The sequence below is a fragment of the Pteropus medius genome, unplaced genomic scaffold, assembly GCF_902729225.1.
Source record: "Pteropus medius unplaced genomic scaffold, Ma_sr-lr_union100, whole genome shotgun sequence".
In the NCBI taxonomy this organism is placed as follows: domain Eukaryota; kingdom Metazoa; phylum Chordata; class Mammalia; order Chiroptera; family Pteropodidae; genus Pteropus; species Pteropus medius.
Genome location: NW_024344378.1, coordinates 16,156,266 through 16,175,073, shown reverse-complemented (window position 1 = coordinate 16,175,073; position 18,808 = coordinate 16,156,266). Strand labels below are relative to the sequence as shown.

Below are 18,808 nucleotides of genomic sequence, written 5' to 3'. Positions count from 1 at the left end.
ATATAACCACCATACTCTAATTTTCCTAACTCTAAAAAAAAAAAAAAAAGGAAAAATATGTGAACTCAATAAACTTATTTTAAACTAGAAAAGGTGCTAGCATTATGAATAAAATGGACTCTTTGATGATATTAGCAATAATAGAAAACCACTGTAGGGAGAGCCAATGACAACTAAGAGGACAGGTGCTCCATCAAGCAGATCTGCTTTCAGCATTGAAAATTGAGTTGCCAGGAACTTTTTAATGACAATTGCAGCAAGATGATATAATGTCTTATATCATACATGCCATACATTACAGGAAGAATCTATTCAGCAGCGCCCCCCACCACCAAAAACAAGTAGACAAATGTGCTGCCAATAATCTAGAATATTTAAATTGTTTGCAAAGTAGAAGCAAACGTGGTTCACCTCAGAGTATGTAAAGCATAGCCTTCTATACCAATATATTAATATTCTTACATTTCTTTTTAAAAAGTCCATTTTTATTTTGCTACATTTTATTATTAAAAAGATGCTGCATTTAAATGTGACTCTATAATAGCCTCCATCCAAGTAGTTTTGAAGAAACATAATCTCAGAAGCTCAACTATCAAAACTCAACAGCGAGAAAGAACATATTGACGGAAGACTGCCTGAGGGTATACTGCCTATGATTAAACAGGATTTTTAAAAATCTACTTTTCTAGTAAGTCAGATCAACAGAGAAACAAACTTCTCAGATGCAGTATATTGTCCATCCCACCTGCTCACCACAGAATTGCTTTTAATGAATTATATTTTGTTATGATGCTATACATATAAAGTGATGATCCTTATATAAAGTGTGACTATATGCTGACTGATCCGGGACATTCCTGGTCCTAGCACAATGACTAATATAATGCTCTTCCTGGCACCATTTTGAAGAAGACCTAAATAAAGAAGACTTAAACAGTCAATATCTTTTCAAAAATCACTGCGGGGCGGGGGGGACCTTTAATTCAAGTGAGAAGAAAGAAGAATCCTCAAGCAACAGATTTTCACCATCGAAGAATAGGTATAGCAAATGTTGATACTGAAGGAGAAAGACTATTAACACTATACACTGTATTAGGGAACACTTTATCACTGTCTCAAAATTATATTATATAGCATTTATTTATTTTCCTTTATTTCTCCAATAATAGAGTGTAGTTATATACAGAAAGCCCCTCTTTGCTGCCCAATTCTTTTTATGAATGAAGTGTACATTTCCTCAAAGGACTTGACTTAGGAAATGTGAAGTAATGGAAGATTTTTTCCTAACCACTAATATATTTAAACACTTTTGGTCTCTTTTGACTCCTACATGAAGTATAATACTTTCTCAAGAGAGCACTAACCCAAACATAACTTTTTAGGGAAACATGGCTAAAAAACAAAATAGGATGGTAGTGTTGTCAAATTGTGTTCCCAAAAAAGATAAATTGAAATCCTAATTCCTAGTTTCTGTAAATGTGATATTTGGAAGTAGTCTTTGCAGATATAATTCATTAACAAGAGATTATACTGTATTAGGGTGAACCCTGAGCCCAGTGACTTGTGTCCTTATAAGAAGGCCATGTAAAGACATAGAAACATACAGACACAAAAGGAAGAAGGCCCTGTGACAATGGCGCAGAGATTGGAGTAATACAGACACAGGCCAAACCTGCACACATCCTGATAGCTGGCTACTGCCCTATTAAGTGTCATCATATCCCTCAGTTAGAAAAGTCTTTCATATACAGGCCATTCCCTTTCTACCCCATATCTTCTGAAATCATACTCATGGTTGGTTTGAACCTAAATTCTAAATGAAGAACTGGTGAGTACCTAATCAACATAGCTGTCTTCATTAAATGAGCATATTCTATACAATGCTAAGTGTTTACCTATATGATCACATTAACCCAACGTACCTGATTAAGTAGAAAGCAGAAAGCATTCACTAATGTTTGTTGAATAAGTGAATGAACAAATACATAACAAATCAATATGCCATCAAATTAAATTTAATAGAGAAACCAAATGATAGAGAAAGCATATGAAAATCCCTGTACACAACAAAGAAAAGGAGCCATTTCACTCGTAAAAGTGACCACTGAGAAACTGATGTTTTAAAATTAGGCTTCTGGAGAATTCTGTTTTACTTCAATTATATTAATTATATTAATATATATCAACTATATATTAATATATATCAATTATATTAATAGCCAGAATATCAGAAATTACAATCTTACTGGTTGTGTTGTTTTTGTTCCCATGTCTAGAATTTAGAGCCCTACTGGCACACTCTTTCACCCAGGGCCCTCAAGTGGAGGTACTACGTGGGGAGCTAGGTCGGCAAAGGTTCTTTTTGGAGCAAGTCTTGCTGCCCACAGTGAAACTGTGGGAACTTGTCAGATCCTCTCCTCTCACTGAGTTGTGTTTATTTATTCTTAACTAGTAAAAATGAGAAACACTTTCTCCATAGCTCAGTAATTATGGACTTAGCCCATGAAGTCGGACTGCCTGGTTTTACCATTTACCCGACTTGAAATCTGTGTAACTTGGTAAGTTATTTCACCTCCCTGAGTCTTAGTTCTCCATCTATATAAAGGACCTCGAAGAGTATCTAACTTAAAAGTTTTATTCTGAGAGTTAAATTTGAAAGTGGAATCTGATAGCATAGTGCCTGGTATATTGTAAGCATTTACAAAATAGAGAAAAGCATGGTGATAACAAATTGTATCCTACCTTACCCTTTTTCCTTTATACCATATACTACTCCTCCACTCTCTCCTCTCATCGCCTTACACGAACATACTCTGGACACATGCTGGTATTTGAGAATCTTGCATTCCCATAAAGGGTGTGGACATGGAGGAGCCCCATGGCACCAGAACCTCTGTGCAGATGCAATAGCACAACGTCTGCCTGGGATTATGCTCTGTACCGTAGGCACAGTGGATTTTCTCAACTACAGTATTCCTGTTGGTGGTGATGGTATAAAAGTGGAGAGAATCATTGGCAGAGAGAGGCTCAGAATTCAAAAAGGTCGGAATTTTAAAATTGTAATAGATAGTCTAGATCAAGACAATAGATGAAGACGAGAAAGCCAGAGAAGTGACAATCCTGACTCAAGTCTGGATTTACTGAAATCCTTGGGTTCTACCTCTCTCTATGTCCCTATTCCTGCCCCCACTCCCATCATCCTAGAAACTTTTAGTCATGCCAACCAGAAAGTAGAGAAGAGATTCACTAACCAGGAGACCCTGCATAATTAACTGATTAAATAAAACAAGTTCCGAAGTAGTATTTCCTTTTCTCTGTACCACTCCTTGGAGGAAAATTTGAGGAAGAGAAAACAAAACTAGTCAATTAAATGTTAAGCATTCTGAGAAAAGATTATTTTAGTATTTTAAGAAAAACAATGAATGTTTACAATGAAGATCTAGTTTTCCTTTGTTACTTTATTTTTTTAATTTTATTTTAATTTTATTATTATTTTTTATGCCTACAGCACCTGATCTTCCTAGGTGGTCTCCTATCCAAGTACTAACCAGGCCTGACCCTGCTTAGCATCTGAGATCAGACATCAGGCTTGTTCAGGGTGGCATGGCCATAGACCATGGACCGTGGCTCCAGTAGGGTGTGAACCCAGGACCTTCTGCATGTAAAGCAAACGTGCTAACCGCTACACTATGGAACTGCGTCCTCCTTTGTTACTTTAACTTTAATTTTTGATTACTATAACAACATTCCAACTATATTAATTTGAATCCATCCGGTGCATATAAAGAGATGTTTCAAGAGCTTCCCACAGTACAAGAAAAGGGTAATCTCATGAGAAAAGGAATTTTTCATGCCTTGGGACCCTTAGAGGCATTTGCTGATAATCATCAAGCGAGGCGAGGATGGGGTTTTACGTATTCATTTAACACATGTGTACTCAGTAGGTCCTGTGCCAGATACACTGTTGGCTACCATAAATATAAAAATAAGACTTGGCCCTTGTACTTAACCACATTGGAGCTAAGGAAAACAACAACGATAACAACAAAAACATTCCCAAGGAACTGACTCGAATAAATTTATTGGGAAGGAGAAACTCTTTGAATTAACAGGGCTCTAGACACTTTGATTTTAAGTTAACAGATAGCTGTAAAAATCTGATCCAGCCTCACCTCACTTTCTATTTAATAGCTTATTAAAATCATACAAATAATTACAGCTGGGGATACTCATTAAAAATTTGTAAGATCCTATGGGGAATTTTCATTAATCAAAGCCCAGATATGGTCTTATGGCCAAATATGTAGAGAACACTGGAAGAAGGCTGATTGTTCCTTAGATCAATTGCCGACTCTTATCCCAGTGACAAGATCTCTTTTTATTGGAGATAGGCAGGTACACTGGATATGCTGGTGGCTCTCAGTAGATCCTTCTAATGATTCTGTTTTTTGTACCTTCTGCTCTGGCCATAATCTTAGTAATTAGAAATTAACCAACCTCTACATGTGAGTTCTCCTTTCCTCTTTACTGATGGATGAAAGTAATAATCTAACTACATGACAGTTAAACAATGGGATATGTATTATTTTTAATGTAAGAGACACTTGTTTTATTAGAATTATAAATCTCAGCAAAGTTAGAATTTGATTTATAACAGGTTTTACAAATAGCTGTGGCTTAGTAGAGCATCCCTATCTTTGCCATTGCCTCACATTCATAGAATGTTTAAACTTAATATTCATGGTTTCATTAAGAAAGAGAATTAGAGCTAGTGTTCTGATTAAGAATCAATACATAGAATTTTAGCCTTTGATTACAGAGACCACAACCAAAGAATCAGTTTAACAGTTTCATGTAGTCATTAAGCAATTATTTATTGAGCATTTACTCCATGCCAGACACTATTCTATGTGCTAGAATATACTAGTAAATAAGACAAGTAGGAATCTTGGAACACTGATTATTTCTGTAGAACTGAAAAACTGTCCATCAAAATGGCATCAGAGCACTTACTTGTCAGTCCAATTGCTTGTCAGTTCTATTGCTCCTCTAAAATAATAGTGAATTTAACTCCTATTTGGCCTTCAGGAAATAGAAAAAGTTTAAAATTGGCCATTTCCATTGCAACAATGACTAGTGTAACAAATGGACAAGAGACGGAGGAAATTGTTGAAATAGGTCCAGACTTATACAGCTTTCCAAGCTGCTGGCAAAAATAAAACTCCAGATTCCACAATTATACAGAAATCGCTGTAATCCAGCATGAACGAAGCTCTCATGAGCGAATAAGTCCTGCCAAAGACAATCTCATATCAAAAATTACCAAACACATGAGGAAATGATCCTACCTAATGGATAGTCTGTAAGCACAACATAAAGAATTAGGATCACATAACTTAATATAATGGGGCAGTCTGAAAAAAAGCTCTAAAATAAGTATGTTAAAATGAGATAAAAGAAAATTAAAAATAATATGTCTGTGGATGGATCTAGAGGTTATTCTGCTGAGTGAAATAAGTCAGACAGAGAAAGAAATACCATATGATTTCACTTATATGTGGAATCTAAGAAACAAAAAGAAGAAACTAATCAAAAACAGTCTCACAAATATAGAAGACAATCTGGTGATGGCCAGAGGGGAGGAGTTTTGGGGGCTAGGATAATGGGTGAAGGGTTAACGAAGTACAAATTAGTAGTTGATAGATGGTCATACGGATGGGGAGCACGGCATAGGGAATGCAGTTAGCATTAATGTAATGTCTAGATGGAGAACCAGAGGAGAGAAAGAGCAATTAAGGGGATCATTTTATAACTATATAAATGTCTAACCAACGTACTATATACTTGAAACTAATAATAAAATAAAATTTAAAAATTAATGTCTCTAGAGAGATATTTTATGCTGGTAAAATCATCAATCAAGGCTGAATATATAACAATTATAAATTATATGCACCAAACAACAGAATTTGTTTGTAAAATAAGATAGAATTGAAGGGAGAAATAGGCAATGCAATAATATAGATACTTCAATTCATTCATTTCAATAATGAATAGAACAACTAGATAGAAGAATAACAAAGATATAGAGGACTTGAACTACACTAAATCAGGTAGACCTAACATTCCACTCAACAGAAAAAGAATACAAATTCTTCTCTAGTGCACATGTAACATCTTCCAAGATAAACCTTATGATAGGCCACAAAACAGGTCTCAAAAAATTTAAACACATTAAAATCACATAAAGTACATTCTCTAACCACAACAGTATTGAATTAAAAATCTATAACACAGTAGAGTCTGTGAAGTGCGGGGTAGAGCTAGGCATCTTGCGGGAGCCAGCAATCTCGATGGTAGTATTAATTCCATTTCAAAAATGAGAATCCTGAAGCTCAGACAGATCCTCTGGCTCCTGTTACTGAGGCTTTAAACAAAAAAGCTTACTTTTGGAAACTTTAATGGCTCTTTTATAAGATCTTTGGAAACGTGGCAGAGTGAGAGACATCTCTATATCACTCCCCTTGAAACAACAATAAGCTGACATCTAAAACTCATCAAAAAACACCCAAACTGCACACCAGCATGTCTGAGCATGGGATCTGCGTATAAGAGCTACCACAGGTCAAAACCCTGGGTGTCCGGCGGTGGACTGGGAGATAAAGAAGCTGCCTCTCGAAGCGACTGGAGCTCCATGCAGGAGGAGGGGGAGGGGTGAAGGTGCGGTGACTTCTCTGAACAGCCCTGCCTGGAAGTGCCGGGGCTTACATTCACCTGGTAGTAGGGCCCAGTCATCAAAGCAGAAAGCAGAGGAGTGGGGCAGGACCACAGAGAAACAACAGTTGACTTTTACCAACCCCAGTTGCAAAACAGAGGCTGAGTTGCAGGCCCCAAACCCCAACCCAGAGGGCACCTCCCACCATATCCTCCAAGATCCATCACTGTGGAGCCCCAGGGGAATATGAGCAAACACTGCCTGCTGAGACTGAAGCTATCTCTTGCAGCTGCCAGAGATCCCTGCAGGAGGAGAGGGAGGGGAAAAGGTGCAGTGACTTCCCTGAACAGCCCTGCCTGGGAAAGCTGTGAGTTCCCCACAGCTGGCAGGTGGCAGGGCCCAGTCATTAGGGCAGAAGGCAGAGAAGTGCCTGGCAGAGAAATAATAGTTGATTTTTACCAACTGCATTTGGAAAAATGAGACTGAGCCACAGCCCCAACCCCCGACCCAGAGGGCCCCTCCCGCCCATAACCTCCAAGACCAATCATCATGGAGCCCAGGGAAATCTGAGCAAACACTACTAAAACTGTTGCTAACACTGACAGGGACTGAAATTGAGGGTAGCAATCATGATTAAATATCTATCAGAAAATAAAAAGCTATTTTTAAAGATTTATATAAAGCAGGGATCTAAGAGGTTTAGATGTCACCTATTGGAAACCAAAAGAAAAGTGCCTTCTTTGCAGCAGGCTAAAGAGAGACATTTACATAATCTTTCTGGAAAAAAAAGCAAAATACATTTCCATTAATGCCCTGGCAGAGAAATAGTCCATTAAACTCCATGAACAACCAAAGTGAAAAGGCATCTCAGAAAGAAAGAAAAATGTCCAGAAAATAAGCTTACAGACATAGAAATATGCAACTTAAATGAAAGAGAATTCGGGATGGTACTTCTGAAAAAACACAGTGAGTTCCGAAACGAGTCATATAAACAATTTTGGGAATTGAAAAAAACAACTAGATGAGCAGAGCAAGGAGATTGAAGCCCTCAAAAAGAATAGAATAGATCTTCTGGAGATAAAAAACACACTGCAAGAATTGAAAAATGAAATAGCAAGCTTGGGAAATAGAGTCAACCAAATAGAGGAAAGGATCAGTGATACTGAAGACAGAAATCTAGAAATAAATCAGAAGGAAGAAGAGAGAAACCAAAGAATGAAAAATAATGAAAGAGAAATTCAAAAATTAGCTGATACCATCAGGAGAGGAAACATAAGAATAATGGGCATTATCAAAGGTGAGGAAAAGGAAAAGAGATTAGAAAGCATTTCAGACAAATAGTTGATGAGAATTTCCCAAATCTAAGGAATGAGCTGGAGCTTGGAATTCAAGAAATCAACAGAACACCCAATTATCTCAATCCAAAAATACCTTCACCAAGGCACATTGTATTAAAATTATCAAAATAAATGACAAAGACAGAATTCTCAGGGTAGCTAGGGAGAAGAAATGGTAAATTATAAAAATAAACCCATTAAATTATCCTCAGACTTCTCAGCGCAAACCTTACAAGCCAGAAAGGAATGGAATCAAATATTTAAACTATTAAGTGAAAGAACTACCAGCCTAGAATAATGTATCCAGCTAAGCTCTCCTTTAGATATGAAAGAGAAATTAAGACTTTTCCAGACATACAAAGATTGAGGGAATTCTCCATTATGAGGCTTGCACTACAGGAAATATTGAAAGGGGTCAGTTCATCTAAAACAAAATGACAAAAAAAAAAAAAAATAGGAGTAAAGTGACTATCCGGCAAATAGAAGAAGAGTGAAACCTTAACTAAGAACAGGGCATTATAAGCTTAAATAATAATAAGAGAATTGTTAAAACAAGATAGTAATGAATGTTCAGCATACCTAGGGACAAACTGAGATAACAATGACTGAAAATAGGGGATTCAAATATCCAAATTCACAAAGGAGAATGGAGATAAGGCGCGCGCAGAAGAAAATGGATGACTGTATATATATATATATATATATATATATATATATAACTATTCTTTACAGATTCTTAATGGTAACCACACACCAAAGATTCAGAACTGAAGTATATAATATAAAACAAGGAGAACCAGAGAGAAAACACACAAAAGCCAACCAAAATAAAGAAAACAGAAACACAAGGACAGGGAAGCACTGGAAACACCAAGCTAACAAAAAGCAAAAAATAAAATGGCTATAAGAAGACCTCATATTTCAATAATCACCCTAACTGTAAATAGACTGAACTCACCAATAAAAAGGCACAGAGTTGCAGAATGGATCGAAAAACAAAACCCAACCATATGCTGCCTCCAGGAGACACATCTCAGCTCTAAAGACAAATATAGACTCAAAGGAAAAGGTGGAAAATGATATTTCAAGCAAACGGCATTCAGAGAAAAGTGGGAGTAGTGGTACTAATATCTGACAAAATAGACTTCAAAATCAAAAAGGTAAAGAAAGATACTGAGGGACACTTTATAATGATAAAGGGAATCATGCACCAAGAAGACATAACAATTATTAATATCTATGCTCCCAATCAGGGAGCCCCAAAATATGTAAAGCAATTTCTAACAGAACGAAAGGGAGAAACAGACCAAAACACTATTGTAGTAGGGGACCTAAATACCCCACTGTTAGATATGGACAGATCGCCCAAACAGAAAATCAATAAGGAAATCACATCCTTAAATGACACTTTAGACCAACTAGACATGATTGAAATTTACAGAGCCTTCCATCCCCAAACAGCTGCTTATACATTCTTCTCTAGTGCATATGGAACATTCTCAAGAATCGACCACATACTGGGACACAGAGGTAGCCTCAACAAATATAAGAGGGCTGAAATCATACCAACCATATTCTCTGATCATAATGCTTTGAAACTAGAGATCAACCACAGAAAGAAATCAGGAACAACCACAAATACATGGAGATTAAACAACATGCTACTGAAGAGTAACTGGGTCAAAGAAGAAATAAAAAGAGAGATCAAGAGATACATAGAAACAAATGATAAAGAGAGTACAACATATCAAAACTTTTGTGACACGGCAAAAGCAGTCCTAAGAGGAAAATTCATATCATTACAGGCTTATCTTCAAAAACAAGAATGAGCCCAAATAAACAACCTCACGCTTCATCTTAAAAAAAAAAAAAAAAAAAAAAAAAACTAGGAAAGGAAGAACAAATGAGGCCTAAAGCCAGCAGAAGGAAAGAAATCATCAAAATTAGAGCAGAAATAAATGAATTTGAAAACAAAACAAAACAAAAACGATAGAAAAAATAAATGCAACAAAGAGCTGGGTCTTTGAGAAGGTTAATGAAATTGACAACTCCCTGGCTAGATTCATTAAAGAAAAGAGAAAGGACACAAATGAAATCAGGGATGAAAGAGGAGAAAGTATGACTGATATCGCAGAAATACAAAGGATAATACAAGAATACTATGAAAAAGTATATAACACCAAATTTAATAACCTAAAAGAAATGGACTAGTACTTAGAAAAATATAACCTTTCTAGACTGCATGAAGAACTGGAAAATCTAAATAGACCAATCAGCATATGGAAATTGAAACAATCAAAAACCTACCAAAAAGTAAAAGTCCAGGACCAGATGGCTTCACCAGTGAAGTCTACCAAACATTCAAAGAAGATTTAATATCTATTCTTCTCAAACTCTTCCAAAAAAATTGAAGAGGAGGCAATACTTCCCAGCTCATTTTATGAGGACAATATTACTCTGATACCAAAACCTGGTAAAGATAACACAAAAAAAGAAAACTACAGACCAATATCTCTCATGAACACAGATGCAAAAATCCTAAATACTAGCAAACTGAATACAGCAACATATTTAAAAGATTATACACCATAATCAAGTGGGCTTCATCCCAGAGACACATATGCAAATCAATTAATGTGATACACCACATAAACAAATTAAAAAATAAAAATCATATGATCACATCAATAGATGCAGAAAAAGCCTTTGACAAGATACAGCATCCATTTATGATCAAAACATTTAACAAAATCAGTATAGAAGGAAAGTATCTTAACATAATAAAGGCCATCTATGACAAACCCTCAGCCAACATATTTAATGGTGAAAAACTAAAAGCTTTCTAGGATCAGGAACAAGGCAAGGCTGTCCACTGTCACCACTGTTATTCAATATAGCATTGGAGGTCCTAGCAAGTACAATCAGACAAGAGAAAGATATAAAAGGCATCCAAATAGAAAACAAAGAAGTCATACTGTCACTATCTGCAGATGACATGATTCTCTATATAGAAAACCCTAAAGAATCCACACTAGAAACAATAAACAAATACTGTAAAGTCTCTGGATACAAAATCAACATTAAAAAATCTATAGCGTTCCTATACTCTAACAACGAAGAGTCAGAAAAAGAAGTGGAAAAAATAATTCCTTTTGCAATTGCAACAAAAAGAATAAAATACCTAAGAATAAATTTAATGAAACACATGAAGGACCTATGCAATGAAAACTACAAGACCCTATTAAAAGAAATTGAAGAAGATACAAAGAAATGGAAAGATGTTCCATGTTCTTGGATTGGATGAATCAACATTGTTAAAATTACCATATTACCTAAAGCATTATACATATTTAATGCAATCCCCATCAAAATCTCATTAGCATTTTTTTAAAAATACAACAAAAAAAATCAAATTTTTATGGAAGCACAAAAGATCTTGAATTGCCAAAGCCATCCTGAGAAAAAAGAATGAGGCTGGAGGCATCACTCTGCCTGACTTCAAATTATACTACAAAGCAGCAGTAATCAAAATGGTATGGTATTGGCAGCAAAACAGACACATGGACCAGTGGAACAGAATCGAGAGTCCAGAAGTAAACCCATATTTATATGGGCAAATGATTTTCGACAAAAAAGCGAAAAACATACAATGGAGAAAGGAAAGCCTCTTCAATAAATGGTGCTGGGAAAACTGGAAGGCCACCTGCAAAAGAATGAAACTAGACTGTTGTCTATCACCACACACCAAAATTAACTAGAAATGGATTAAGGACCTGAATATAAGACATGAAACAATAAAATGCATTAAAAAAAATATAGGCCCTTGGACTTAAACAGTATTTTATGAAATTGACTTCAAAAGCAAGGGAAGTAAAAGCTAAAATAAAATGAATGGGACTACATCAAACTAAAAAGCTTCTGCTCAGCAAAAGAAATTGTCAACAAGGCAAAGAGACAACCATCTGAATGGGAAAATATATTTGCAAGCAATGCCTCCAATAAGGCCTAATATCCAAAATATACAAAGAACTCATACAACTCAAGAACAACAAAAAACAAACAATCCAATCAAAAAATGGGCAGAGGACCTGAACAGGCATTTCTCCCTAGAGGACATACAAATGACCAATAAGTATATGAAAACATGCTCAACATTGCTAGCTATTAGGGAAATGCAAACCAAAACCACAATGAGCTAGCATCTCACACCTGTTAGAATAGCTATAATCTAAAGGACAAGTAATAACAAATGTTGGAGAGGAAGCGGAGGAAAAGGAACCCTCATACACTGCTGGTGGGACTACAAATTGGTACAGCCACTATAGAAAACAGTATGGAGGTTCCTCAAAAAACTAAGAATTGATCTACCATATGATCCAGCAATACCTCTACTGAGTATTTACCCCCAAAACTTGAAAACCCATATCTGAAAAGATATTTGCACATCGATGTTTGTAGCAGCACTATTCACAGTGGCCAGGGCATGGAAGTGACTGAAGTGCCCTACAATAGATGTTTGGCTAAAATAGCTGTGATACATATATACAATGGAATATTACTCAGCCATAAGAAGAAATGAAATATTGCCATTTCCGACATAAATGGACTTCGACATAATATTGCTAAGCAAAATAAACCAGGCAGAAAAAGTTGAAAATGACATGATATCACTTATATGTGGGATATAAACGTAAAAGCAACAAATGAGCCGGACAAACAAACAGACTCATAAACATGAACTACAGGCTAGTGGTTACCAGAGAGCAGGTGTTGGGGGAGGTAGACAGGTAAAGGGAGTCAAATATAGGGGGTAGGGGGAGGGTGAAGTGGGTAAAGGGGATCAAATATATGGTAGCTGAAGGAAACTGGACTTTGAGTGGTAAACACACAATAGAATATTCAGATGTAAAATGATAACGTACATCTGAAAATTATATAATTGTATTAACCAATGTTACCCCAATAAACTTAATAAAATAAAAAAAATCTATAACGAAAAATTGTGAAATCCACAAAACAAACATACGCAAATTAAATTTCACATCACTAAGTAACCAAAGAGTCAAAATATAAAATGCAAGAGAGAAAACTTTGAGATAAATGAAAATAAAAATGAAACATTAAAACTTATGAGATGCAACTAAAATAGTGCTGACAAAAATATTTACAGCCGGAAACTTCTATAGTTAAAAAGAACAATATCAAACTGATAACCTATTACCTTAACAAATTAAAAAAAAGAAAATTAAACTCAAAGCAAGTGTAAAGAAGGAAATGCTTAAAATAAATGGAATCAAATGAAATAATAAAGAGAACCAACAAAAATGAACATTGATTCTTTGAAATATTATCCAACTGATAAATCTTTAACTAGTGTCCAATGATATATAAAAGAGCCAAATTCCTAAACCAGTAATGAATAATGGAACATAGTTACTAACTATGTTCACAGAAATAAAAAGAATTATAAGCAAAGAGTAGTATAACCATATACCAATAAATTAAATAAATTGGATGAAATCGGCAAATCTTTAGAAAGACACACATTACTGACTTGAGAAGAAAAATAAAAAATATAAATAGATCTTTAACAGACATTAAGTTAGAAATTTAAAAACTTTTACAAAGAAAAGCCTAAGAGCCGTTGGTCTCATTTGTCATTTTTAGCAAACAAAAAAAAGAGAGCAGTCACTAATGTTTTCCGTTAGGCCATTTGGATTAAAACCAAAGACATCGAAGGAAAAAAATAATAAAGAACTATAGGCCAATACCTCTCATGAATATAGACACAAAAAATGTTCAAGAAAACATTAGCAAACCAAATTCAGCAATACAGAAAAAAAGATTTATATCATGGTCAAGTGGGATCTATCCCAGGATTGTAAGGTTGAATTAATATACAAAAATCAATTAATATAAAGCACCATATTAATAATGGACAAAAACATAATCATCTAGATGGTTAAAGGTATTTAAAAAAAATCCAATAGCATTTCATGATTAAAAAATATTCAGGTACCAGGGGGTAGGGGGAGGGGGAGGAGAGAGGTAGATGGGGTAAAAGGAGTCAAATATGTGGTGACATTAAAGAATTAAAATAAATTTTAAAAAATATTCAGTAAGATAGAAATAGGAATCTCATAAAGAACATTTATGAAAGCCCGTAGCCAGCATCGTATTTAATGATGAAAATGGATGCTTCCCTCTAAGATAAGCATAAGAAAATAACTTAAATTGGACCTGGTCTCATAGTGTAGCAGTTATCACATCTGCTTTATACACAGAAGGTCCTGGGTTCACGCCCCAGTGGAGCCACAGTCCGTGGTCTATGGCCATGCCACCCTGAACAAGCCCAATGTCTGATCTCAGAAGCTAAGCAGGGTCGGGCCTAGTTAATACTTTGATGGGAGACCACCTAAAAAGACCAGGTGCTGTAGGCATAAATAATAATAACAAATAATAAAAAAGAGAATAATTTAAATTATAACAAATGGAAACAAAGACATAGGCATTACTTTCAAACAATGATTGACAGAAATGCAAGAAAATCAACTTTAATACTCATAACTAATAAGAGATCATAATCGGTGAGAAAATAAAATTCTTATTAACCTACTATTAGCTTTTTGAATTTATAATAAATTTCTCATAGTCTTAGAACAAGTGTAGAACCAAAATCAATAAACAAAATTATAACAAGTGTAGAACTAAAATCAATAAACTAAAATACTTTACACCAGTGCACGTTAAACAAGCTCAAAAAAATAAAAGGAGAAAAATACCATATATCTCTTGGGGAAAAAATAAATATTTCTATTTCGATGATCCCCCAAATAATGTATGTACTGAACAAAAATTAATTAAAACCCTAATGACATTTACAATGTTAACCTACATTTTACTAAAAAAATAAATAAAATAAATAAAAAGCTATGAACTTTGGAAGATTTCTCTAAAGACTGAGGAGATATTTGTCTTATCTAATATTTGTAATACTGTAAGGCTTCTACAACATTGTACCTTCCTAGAAAGGTTTACTACTATAATTTAAATATTTTATCTTCTCTTTAGTGAGCAGAGTCAACCACTTCACAGTACAGGCTGTAAGACTGAAAAATCACCTTGATCTCAACCATCATCTTCTTGGGTTGTTGCAAGTACTAGCCCCGATTGTACAGGAAAAAAATAAAGTGTGTAAGAAGATACCTTTATTTGGGGATTAAGGAGTGCAGGTAGAGTAAGGAGGGCTTCTTGGCTTGTATCAGGCTCACAACAATCCCAAAGCTGGTTTGCACTTGAGGAGGCTGTGTAATGGCTGTGTAGTATTAGGACCTCTAACACTTTTGAATCCCGTGACTAAGCAAGATACTGAAGCATTTTTTTTTTCCCCCTGTAAAGGATCACTCTGACTTCCACCAGTATCAAAGGTAGCAGGCACAGTAGGGACCTGGACTCTGCCACTTCATTACAGGCCCAGCTCTCAACTTACCTTTCCCAGTAAAGTCATACTTTGTCCCCTTTGGGCTCAAGTCTTATAAGGATAAGATTCCTTTCTACCTTGTTTAAGAAGTTCTTATTTTCTTCCTGGGAGTCCCAAATGTATTATACTCTTGAACTGTATTTTGAGATCCATCAGTACCAGAGTACCATAGCCAGATGTCTACCATCTTACTCCCGTGAGATAACAGAGACTGTGCCACTTTGTTTGAAAAACTTTCATCAAGAGTTAATAAACTTGCTGAACTTTAAAGAAACTTAGCCTATATGGCTGGAAGCCTTAGCTACTATTTGGGGTGATACCATTCTAGTATCCACAGTTGGGACTTGGCCAGAACTTCTGTACTTTGGGCAGAACATGTCAAGGCTGTTTTCAACTTAGCCACAATTCAGTTACTAAAACAGAGCAGAGCCAACCTAGGCATTCCCATTCCAGATCTTCACAGGCACTAGGGGACCCCTGAACGAACAGCAGGGGGAGTTAGCACCTTGACATGGATGGATGTTTGTACTCCATCTTATTACTATCAAATTAGAAGACTTAAGAATTTGTTCTCTCCTACCACCTTTGTAAGAGCATGCTTCTGATTTTCCCACAAAAAGATGGAAACCAGTCTTTATAAGCCATACCTTTAATAGGTGCACTCTTATTTAATCTCACAATATTTCTATAATGCTGACAAAGCTTTGTTAACATTCTCTTCATGATCTATTAGTCCTTTTGCTTCTCTCTCAATTTTACCCCTGATGGACACACATTTCTCATTTTAGAGAAAAATCTATTTTCAAATTAATGAAAGCCAAGAGATCTATCTTACAATTCAGAAATCTTGAGATCTCAGTGAAATTTTTCTTGCTTGTAGATATCCCATATCAAATATATTTTTCCAGATGCTGCAGAAAATTCCTCCTCACTTCCAAAATTCCAAAGAAATAAAAATATCTGCAGTAGTTGGAGAATAAAATTGCTTTCCATTAGAGCCTTTGAATCTTTATTAAGTTCAACTCTGAACTTGATCCTCAACAACATCTTGGGATATGGGGGCTCTGTTTGACCATATCTATTGACAAGAATCTGATTAGACCTTCCACTCTTGGATTGTTCTCACTGGTAAAGAGTTTTTCTTTGTACTGTGCTGAAATTAACTGCCTTATTACTTTTCCATATGGTTCTGAATGTGCTCTCTGGAGCAATGTAGAATGAACTAGTACAGCCTTTGTCTCTGAGTTCTTGTAGCACTTGTCCTTCATCCCAATCTTGCACATGACGTGTCTTTTATGTTGTGAACCTTTCCCTGCAATGTTTCTCCATACCATTGACCAAGATTTGGTCATACTGTGACATCATATTGATGTAATCAGGTGACAGGGTGCAACCCGTGAAACCAAGTGGTACTGTGAGGATTTTCGTACATATAATTAACTAACAGACATTGTTGATAGCCAATTCAAGCTTTTTCCCACTTCTTCATTTTTCCTGCCTTGTGTACTTAATTGACTACCATAACCTGAAATATTTATGACTTCTTACTCACAAAGCCATCACATGTGATTTCCTGCAAAAGTAGGCAGGATAAAAGAAGAAGCTTGTTGCCAAAAGTTTGCAAGTAAAGACTATTTTCTCAGCCACTTCAAAAAAGCATGAGTTATTGCTGTGGTTTACTAATCCTCACTTTGTTTGTTTGTTTTTGTGTTTTGGTATGAGTAACTATGAGTCTGGGTTTCTGCAAGGTAGCGATATGTTCTCAATTGCAAATTATTTTCCAGGAATATTGTTTTTTTTGTCATGTATTCAATTAGTCACTTTAAAAAACACATTTATCGCTGTAAAAGCAAGGCTAGAATTAATGCTAACCTATTTCTTTTTCCTGGATTAGTACATTTTTTTCTATTTGTGCCTCGGCATATGAATCCTATGTTCTTTTATTAAAGGAAAAAAAAAAAAGAAAAAGAAAAATGTTTATATTGGCCAACTTTACTTCCTTTTGTTTAATGCCATTTATTCCAGAAATTCTATCTGTTCTGACCAACACCATTCATATCTGAAAGGGCCATCATATTATTAAAACATTTCCTACTCCATTTCAGATCTCCTTGGTTTAAACACAATCACATATTTAAAAACTTGGGTTTTTTTTTTTATTAATTTATTTAGTGCTGAAACTCAGATTTAGAAATGGTATTCCCAAACAAATCATAGCTGACTGCTCAAAAGTCAAAGTTACTTCCCAAATTGTTTTCGGGCTTTAAGATTCCGAGAATGGGATACATGTTGGGTTTGCAGCAGGCTATAATATTTCCTAAGAAATCAATTTGTTTCTTCTCGTGAGGAGCAAAATTGAACACTCATAGATGACAGAATGCCCCATGTGTGGTATGGTTCTATTGCTAAAATAAAAACTACTTGAGCTTATACTAAGAATATCCTATTCCCTTTAACCTATGTGCAGCAGCTGAGGGAAAACAGTTGTTCCAGTGAACATCAAATCTTGCCTAAAGGAACATATGCTTTGCTTCTCCTATATGTATAGAAATTTCTCTTGGCTTCTCTAACCATGCTCATCTGGTGGCATGACATGGTTCAGAAAGATGACAACAACTCTTAGAGAATACTAAGGGGAAGCAGAAATGGCTATGGGGCTACTTTGCATACATTGCTCTTGCTCTGAGTTAAAGACAGAGGGACAAAACCTCATGAAATGCTCCTGCCGAGGAAAATCAGATGCCAATCAGAACCACTGACACTTGTATGGTACCTTGTAGCTATTCAGAGGGTTTTCAAAGATATCTCATTTTAGTTTTCAACATGCTCATGTGAGGTAACGTAGTAGACATTTTTGGTTACCTTCTCTGCATTCACTTATGTATTTTAACCTTCCCAACAGATCCAATTTCTGTTGAAGAAATTATGTGGGTTTCAAGAAGCTGTATCCATTTCGAGCTCCAGAGTGAAACCCATGACCACAATCTAACTAAATTGGCATATTTAATTTCCCTGGTCACACAGTGATTGGTACTGACATAGACATGAAATCTTTGCTGACCCAAAGGCATAAGTCTCAGGAGATCTTCTAAGCATCTTGGGATGAAGGTATTGCCTTTTTCATCTTACATGTAAAAGGAAAAATATTTGACTCTGGAAGCTACTTAAACTCATCTTGAGACCATGAAGGAAATCAACCATAAGATGAAGTTGATATATTGGAAAAACCAAGTAGAATGATAGAAATAAGATCTAAGATTAATGGAATATGCTAAA

General features: G+C 35.5%; 1 pseudogene; it reads right to left on the bottom strand.

Moving 5' to 3' along the window:
* Positions 1–3,499: 3,499 nt before the first annotated feature.
* Positions 3,500–3,615, bottom strand: LOC120610163 (uncharacterized; annotated as a pseudogene).
* Positions 3,616–18,808: the final 15,193 nt, after the last annotated feature.